Here is an 8,766-nt window from a genome sequence, read left to right as displayed (position 1 = left end):
GGAATATCTTGCCTGCTTCTGGTTTTTGGCAGTCGTGAAGAGAGCTGCTCTAAGTATCCACGTGCAGGTTTTTGTGTGGACCAAAGTTTCCAACTCATTTGTAAATAACTGAGTACAATTGCTTGCCTTGTAAGTCTGTTTAGTTTTGCAGGAAACTCAAAAGACCTTCCACAGTGGCTGTATCATTTTAACGAGATTAGGAGTTTTGGCCTGCTGCATTTTTTTTTTTTTTAAGATTTTATTTATGTACCTGTCAGAGCATGTGAGAGAGCACGAGCAGGGGGAGGGGCAGAGGTAGAGGGAGGAGCAGGCTCCCCACTGAGCAAGGAACCTGATGTGGAACTCGATCCCAGGACGCTGGGATCATGACCCGAGCCAAAGGCAGATGCTTAACTGACTGAGACACCCAGGTGTCCCGTGACCTGCTGTATTTCTGACCTGGGCCGATTCACCCCTCCTTAGGCAACTTGATGGTCCCCCCAGCTCGTGGGAGGCCACTATGTTGATGCCCAACTTAGTGCCGATGCCCAAATGGCAGAGGGCACCATAGCCCAGAACTCCTGGGATCAAGGCATCCTCCTGCCTCAGCCTCCGAAGTAGCTGGGACTCCAGGCGTGGGCCACTGCCCCCAGTGCTCCTGGCTGGGCTTTTGGCGTTCCTGCCTGCAGTGAATGAGAGTCCCTATTGCTTCACATCCTTACCAGCATTTCGTGTCCGTTATTATTATTACTAGTTGTTGTTTTAATTTGCATTTTCCTAATGACATATGATGTCGAGCATCTTTTCTTGGGATGGTTTGCCATCTGTGTATGTTCTTTGGAAAGTTGTCTGTTGAGATCATTCGCCCAGTCTGTTCAGATCTTTTATCCGAGGGGTTGCAGTCTTAAATAGTGTGGTCCGGGGTCTCATTGAGGCTTCTGAATGGAGAGCTGAACGAGCGCGGGAGTAAGCTGTTTGGAACTCTAGGGAAGGAGCATTCTCGACAGAATAAACCCCTGTAGAGGCGTGAAGGAGGGGTGCACTTGGTATCTGCTAGGTTAGCCAGAGGCCAGGGTGGCAGGAGGAAGTGGTCAAGGCGAGAGATGAGCAGCTAAGCCCAGAGAAGCTAGGCGTGCAGCTTCGGTGGCCTGTGGGTCGTTAGGCCCTTGCTCTCATTCTGAGCGAGAAAGGAACCAGAGGATCGTAAGCAGAAATGGATGTGACCTGACTTCGGTTTAGTAGGCTCATTCTGGTTGCTGTGTCGAAAGCAGACCAAAGGCAGGAAAACGTAAAAGCAAAAGACACTGGTGAGGAGACTGGGGCCAAGATCAGGGAAGAGGGTTTGGTGACCAAGCCCGTGGTGGTACGGTACAAAGGAGAAGTGATTGAATCCTGCATGTGTTTGGAAGATGAGGAATTTCCTAATGGACTGGATGTGGGGGTGTGAGAGAAAGAAAGAAGCTGCGCATAGTCTCTTCAAAGGCAAACACTCTGCGGCCAGTGAAGCCATTTGTGCTCTTTCCCCCTGGGGGCTGGTGTACCACGGCTGCCAACCGTAACCTCCTTGGCAGGGTATGACGTCTGTTGCTTATAGGGCTTGCCCTAAGGGACCTTGGAGACAGATCTTCCAGTGGACATTCATGTCTGACCTCATGTTATCCCCAGTCTAGGCTCTGGACAGGTATGTAAGGTGCCTTTGGAAAGCCCCAGGGCCCAGTGGCCAAAGTAACATTGGCCGAATCATCATGTCCATCTGTGCCAAGCTGCAGAAAAGGGAGCATGTAACTGAGGCCCCAGACAGGGCCAGGTTCAAGTTCCTTGACTGCCAGAAGATCCACATCTCCAAGAAGTGGGGCTTTACTAAGTTTAATGGGGACGAATTTGAAAATATGGTGGCTGAAAAGCTGTGGGTTCAAACACACCCCTAATCAGGGCGCCCCGGACAAACGGCTGGCCCTGAGTTCCTGAGAACCTCCGTGCTGCCTCCTCCTCATTCATGCCCACGGGTGAAGCCTACTTCCTGTCAGCAGTAGCAAAGGTAAACTGAGGTGTATTAAAATTTTAGGAGTTTATTTGTTTATCTGAGCCAACACTGATTTGAATCAGGCAGTGCCAAAGTAGCAGCAGTTCGGAGCAGTCTGCAGGCAGGAGCGAAGGGCCGGGTTTTCACAAGAGGAGCAGAGCAAGGACGTTACTTCATTGGCTGTTATTCGGGGATGCGATACTTGGGAAAGCCTAGTTGGCAGTTTGTGGTTGGTGGTTCCTCTTGACCTTGAGGCATTTGCAGAATTGACTCTGGCTTAGGTTTCACTCTGCTTGCAGAGGCTACCCAGGCCACCCTCTCCCCAAAATCCCTCCTGTTTGGTTACTCTGAGAGTTCTGCGTTTCCTCTCCTCAAACAGCATTGCTTCCTCCACGAGCAATGATGTCGGTGCTGTCGTCCTGGGGTGGCAAAAACAATGATGTCGTCTTTTTCCTTTCTTCCTGACCCCACTCTCGTTGCTTCAGACTTACGTGGATTTAGAGCGTTTTAAATGGGCACTGGCTTGTGTGATCGCTTTTATTTTGTTTCTCACACTTTTTCCACTTGACACTGTGTCTTAAGAGCTCACCACGTGGCTGAACGTGTGTATCTCCTCCTTATTGCTGGCAGCTGCTTCGTTTCCCCCGAATGCCTGCACCACACCTAAGAGAGTTACATCCTTGACCCCCTGCCCCCAGGTTGCTTCCGACTCCCTGCCTGAGCATATAGTGCTGAGATGCATAGTATCCTCAGACAGACTCCAGCAACGACCTGGGTGCGAGTTTCTCTGGAGTAAATTCCCAGCAGTGTGATTCCTGGGACATGTTTAGTTGCCTAACAGCTGGTTTCATCGGTTTACCATTGCAGACCAATAGCCTTTGAGGGTACCCTTCCTTCATGTTCTTTTTTTTTTTTTTTAAAGATTTTATTTATTTATTTGACAGAGAGACACAGAGAGAGAGGGAACACAGGGGGAGTGGGAGAGGGAAAAGCAGGCTTCCTGCAGAGCAGGGAGCCGGATGCGGGGCTTGATCCCAGGACTCTGGGATCGTGACCAGAGCCAAAAGGCAGACGCCTAATGACTGAGCCACCCAGGCGCCCCACCTTTCCTTCATATTCTTACCAGTTCTTTATTTTCTTTCTTTTTTTAAAAAGATTTGTTTGTTTATTTTTGAGACAAAGCGAGGGAACTGGAGAGCGGGAGCACAGGGAGGGGCAGAGGGAGAGAAAGAGAGAAAAACTCCAGCAGACCCTGCACTGAGCTTAGAGCCCGCCGCAGGCCTCTACCTCACCACCCTAAGGTCATGACCTGAGCCCAGACCAGAAGACAGATGCTTAATTGACAGCACCACCCGGGAGCTCCCATATTCTTACCAATTCTTGATATTAAACTTTAAAATTTTTATTTATTTATTTATTTATTTTTAAAGGTTTTATTTATTTATTTGACAGAGAGAGATCACAAGCAGGCAGAGAGGCAGGCAGAGAGAGAGGAGGAAGCAGGCTCCCTGCTGAGCAGAGAGCCCGATGCGGGCCTCGATCCCAGGACCCTGAGATCATGACCTGAGCCGAAGGCAGCGGCTTAACCCACTGAGCCACCCAGGCGCCCTAAAATTTTTATAATATAGTATCTCATTGTTATTTTAACTGCATTATTTGATTACTGGAGAGTTTGAGCATGTTTTCATGGATTTATTGGACATTCATATTCCTCCTTCTGTAATTTGCCTGTTCTAATTGTTTTTTTTTTTTTCCTAAAGATTTTATTTATTTGACAGAGAGAGGTCACAAGTAGGCAGAGAGGCAGGAAGAGAGTGAGGAGGAAGCAGGCTCCCTGCTGAGCAGAGAGCCCGATGCGGGACCCGATCCCAAGACCCTGAGATCATGACCTGAGCCGAAGGCAGTGGCTCAACCCACTGAGCCACCCAGGCGCCCCTGCCTGTTCTTAATTCTTTGTCCAGTTTTCTTTCTGTTGGATTTCCTGTGTCTTGGTGATGTGTAGAAGTTCTCTCTATAGTCTATATTTTTAATTCTTTTTAAAAATATTTTATTTATTTATTTGAAAGAGAGAGAGAGAGTATCTGAAACAGTCTCTTCACTGAGCATAGAACCCAATATGGGGCTTGATCCCACAACTTCGAGATCACGACCTGAGCTGAAGCCAAGAGTCAGACACTTAACCCACTGAGCCACCCAGGCACCCCTCTCTATTCTACATATGAATTTCTTGAGTTTTGGAGGTGGCAGATATGTTCTTCTAGGCTGTCACTTGCCGGTTAACTTTGTCTATGGTGTCCTTCTTTGAAAAGAAACCCAATTTTACTATACTGAAATCTACCCATTTCTTCACTGATGGTTTGTGGTTTTGAGACGGTCCTTACCAACTCCTCCAATTCAAGGTCACAAAGGTACTCTTCTACACTTTCCTTGTCTTTATTGGTTTCCATTTCATTTTAGAGTATCGGACCTATTACAGTTAACATTCCTGTGTGGTATGAGGTAGGACTCAATTGGCTTTTTCTCCAGGAAGCAAGACAGCCTCCCTGCATGAATTCCTGACTAATCTATCTTCTCTTCGTTGTTGGAGATGCCCCTCTATTGTATCTGAAGTTTCCACGTACATGTGGGTGTGTTTCTGGATCCCTGTTTTATCCCATTGATCTGTTTATTCCTGTGCCAGTATTCAATTATTTTCACTGCTGGCTTTGTGGTGTGTCTTGATGTCTATAAGAGAAGTCCTTCTTGGCTTTTTTTTTTCAAAACTGCCTTAGCTACTTGTGTCATTGTTATTCTTTGTATTTTTTAGAATCAGTTTGTCACATTCCTCTCAAAATTGGGCTGGAATCTTGACTGAAAATGTATGATAGGAATGTGTTATTTTTAGAAGAACCTGTAGGGGTGCTGGGTGGCTCAGTGAGCTAAGCGTCTGGTCCTGAGCTCGTGAATTGTGGGTTCAAGCCCCATGTGGGGCTCTGCACTCAATGGAGAGCCAGCTTGAAGGTTCTCTCCCACTGTCCCTACCCCACTCCTGTGCTGCTCTCTCTCTCTCTCTCTCAAATAAATAATAAGTAAATCTTGAATAGGAAAAAAAAGAAGAGCCTAGAAGTTTCTTTTCTTTCTTTCTTTTTTTTTTTTTAAGATTCTGTTTATTTATTTGACAGAGAGGCAGGCAGAGAGAGAGGGAGAAGCAGGCTCCCTGCTGAGCAGAGAGCCTGATGTGGGGGCTTGATCCCATGACCCTGAGATCATGACCTGAGCTGAAGGCAGAGGCTTTAACCCATTGAGCCACCCAGGTGCCCCTATAGATTTCATATGAACACAGTATTCTATGTTTTCTGGCTCTCTTTTATGCTTTATTAGCATTTAAGATGGTTTTTAGGACTCGAGTATGGAAATCATGACAGATATATTTAAAGATACATTTACAAGAGTATCATGAATATTTAGGAGCTGTGTGTTCAATAATAAAGGAATGGCTAAAATTTTGCCAAGAGTTTGATGTATGCATTAACAGAATATTGCATCCAAAAACCCCCATACTTTTGGGGTGCCTGGGTGGCTCAGTTGGTTAAGCATCTGACTTCAGCTGAGATCATGATCCTGGGGTCCTGGGATCGAGCCTTGCATTGGGCAACCTGCTCAGCGGGGAGCCTGCTTTTCCTTCTCCCCCTACCCAACACCACTGCTTGTGCTCCTCCCACAAATAAATAAAATAAAATGTTTTAAAAAAACCCAAAACAAAAAACCCTGTACTTTCAAAGAATTTTTAATGATGTGAGAAAATATTCTTGCTATAATATGACATCATTAATTAAAGAGATTACACAGACTTCAGTTCTCTTTATTGTATTTTTGGGTATGTTCCAAGTTCTCTAAAATGAACATGTTGATTTTTGTGATCACTGTGTTTTTCTTTTAAAACGTTGGTGGAGGGGCGCCTGGGTGGCTCAGTTGTTAAGTGTCTGCCTTCGACTCAGGTCATCATCCCGGGGTCCTCGGACCAAGCCCCACGTCGGGCTCCTTGCTCAGAGGGAATCCTGGTTCTCCTTCTCCCACTTCCCCTGCTTGTGTTCCCTCTCTTGGTGTGTCAAATAAATAAAACCTTTTTTAAAAAAGTAAAAAGCTGGTGCAGGCAAATAAGGTTTGCATTTGCCGTCTGACTATTCAGAAACGTTGGGGAAAAATGGTTTCTGACTCATCTGATGAGCTCATCAGGCAAGAAACGATAACGTATGAAAATTTCCTCGTTTGACTGCCTGCCCACCCCGTCTGCTGGCACTCCTCACAGTTTGTTAGGCTCCCTGAATCACTGAGCTAAGCATGAATAAATGTAATTTCACACACTGGCTTTTTCATGTAACAAATATTTCATAATCTGCTGCTGTGTGCAAAGCACTCGATTAGAGCTGTTGAAGACAAAGGGTCAAATTAAAAAAAACTCAGTCCTGAAGGGGCTCAGCGTGGCATATTCAGACCCCAAGGACTGTCTTGGCTGTCAGACCTGCCTCTGTGCCAACTCTCAAGCCTTCTCCGCTCCACGCGTTCCAGACTTTTTTCACTTTCCTCGTGCGGTTGCCTCATTTGGAATTTCTCTCCTTCCCCGTCCACCTATAAAAATGTGACCTTGCGCCTCTGTGACGACCTCTCTGACTCTTCCACTTTCTCCGACGTTCCGCCAGCACTTCTCACATGGCTCACACTCGGCATATTTTTTTGCACATTCTTGTCTTTTTAGTCCTTTTTCCAAAAGCAAAGTTGGAGGCATGATTGTTATCTGCATTAGATGCTGCATTTCTCAGTCATAGCGGACAGGAAAAATGGAAATCCAGCATGGTTCTTTTACAACAACACACCCCATAAGATTTTTCCCTTGTGGGAGTGTTAGCAGACAGATACGGAGATCAGGGAGTGCCGTCCCGGAAGCCTTGGGCGAGTACAGGACCCCGTGGGTGACAGTTCACTAGTGACTGGAAGTTTTAATCAGAGGTCATCTGATAGATTTCACTGAATCAGAGGGGATGTTTATTAGGGAATTGACAGACCTTGACAATTCAGAGACCAAAAAAGAGTGGTTCCATTAGGAGCTGAAGAAACAGGGCTCAGCAGTGTCCTTGCGGGCCCTTCTCTGGGCTTGATCCATTTGCAGAAGGTGTGTCTTGTTCTGATTCCCAGAGGGCACCTTCCAAGAACTGAGCTTTGCTCTCTGGAGCTGTGTTTCCCTGGGGACGTTTCTCCCTTGACTTCGAGGGAAGGAACTAGAGGCCCAGCTGGCCGCGTGAGCAGGGCAGGCTCCGTTCCTTCTCCCAGACTCCCCCAGCAGCTCATTCTCCTCTTCTGCGGGAGGAGTGAGTGTGGGGCCGAAGACACTGCTCCTTCCACGTGTCTCTCTCCAGGGATGTGGAGTTGAAATCCTCCCCGCAGCGCCGTCCCCACCGTGGAAGCATGGCATGTCCCCGCACCAGCCGTCTCGTGTGGTTCTTACAACTCCTCCGGGCTGTTCGTACTCTCATTTTATAGACAGGGTGAACAAATGGAGACAGCACAGGGCTGACAGGTCACTTGGAAGTTTTGGAGGAAAGAGAAGGAAAGAATTTGATGTGCGAAGTCGTACGCTTTCATTTTTTGAAAGCAAAACTTGCTTATAAAATAAACAAGGAGGGGCACCTGGGTGGCTCAGGGGGTTAAGGCCTCTGCCTTCTGCTCAGGTCATGATCCCAGGGTCCTGGGATCGAGCCCCACATCGGGTTCTCTGCTCAGCGGGGAGCCTGCTTCCCTTCCTCTCTCTCTCTATCTCTCTGCCTACTTGTGATCTCTGTCTGTCAAAAAAATAAAATCCTAAAAAAAAAAAAAAAAAGCTATAAAAAATTTTTTTTAGATAAACAAGGAGGGCTTTGTTTGTAGGCTGGTAGTTCTCAACCTTGAGTATCCGAATTGCCTGGAAGGCTTGTTAGGACACAGACTGCGGGTTGCATGCTCAAAGTTTCTGAATTAGAAGGTCTGGGGTGGGGCAGGGAAACTAGTATTTTTAACAAGTTCCCCTGTGGTGCTGATTCGGCCCATACTCTGAGAACCGCCCCCCCCTCACCCCACACAAGCTAAGGCAGGGAGGGGTTGGCAACATATGGCACATGGCCCATGGCCTGTGGGCTTTTTTTTTTTTTTATTACGCATGAGCTAAGAAAGGTTTCTACATTTTTAAATGGTTGAAAAAAATACAAAAGAGAATAATATTTTATTGCATGTGAAATAAGAAACTCAAATTTCATTGCCCATAAATACAGTTTTGTTGGGATACAGCCATGCTTTTTCATTTCGTATCATCCAAGGCTGCTTTAACGCTACAACAGCAGTTAAATAACTTTCCCAAGATCCTTGGATAATAAATACTCTTGACCACTATGTTATGCGAAGAATGTGCCAATGTCAATATATATATATATATATATATATATATATACACACACACACATATATATGAATGATATTACTTAGTATAATATAAATACATTTTAATATATAAAATACTATATTATGTATATTTAAATACAGTGGTAAAAGCACATAACATATGATCTCCTTCTTAACAGATCTGTGGTGTATAATACAGTATTGTTGGCTACAGGCATAATGTTGTAGAGCAGATCTTTAGAACATATTCATCCGGCATAATTGAAATTCTATACGGTTGACTAGCAACTTCCCATTTCCCCATCTCACCCTGAAAGCCACAGTTCTTTTGTTGGCTTCCATTAGTTTGACTATTT

At 45.9% G+C, this 8,766-nt stretch overlaps 1 non-coding gene across 1 annotated transcript; it reads left to right on the top strand.

The window, feature by feature from the left end:
* Window positions 1-1,470: 1,470 nt before the first annotated feature.
* On the top strand, window positions 1,471-1,603 carry LOC122918933. Its single transcript, XR_006386713.1, has one exon. It is a non-coding gene; the product is annotated as a small nucleolar RNA SNORA70 (small nucleolar RNA).
* Window positions 1,604-8,766: the final 7,163 nt, after the last annotated feature.

The sequence above is a fragment of the Neovison vison genome, chromosome 10 (assembly GCF_020171115.1).
Source record: "Neovison vison isolate M4711 chromosome 10, ASM_NN_V1, whole genome shotgun sequence".
In the NCBI taxonomy this organism is placed as follows: Eukaryota; Metazoa; Chordata; class Mammalia; order Carnivora; family Mustelidae; genus Neogale; species Neogale vison.
This window is presented reverse-complemented; position numbering and strand designations above follow the sequence as displayed.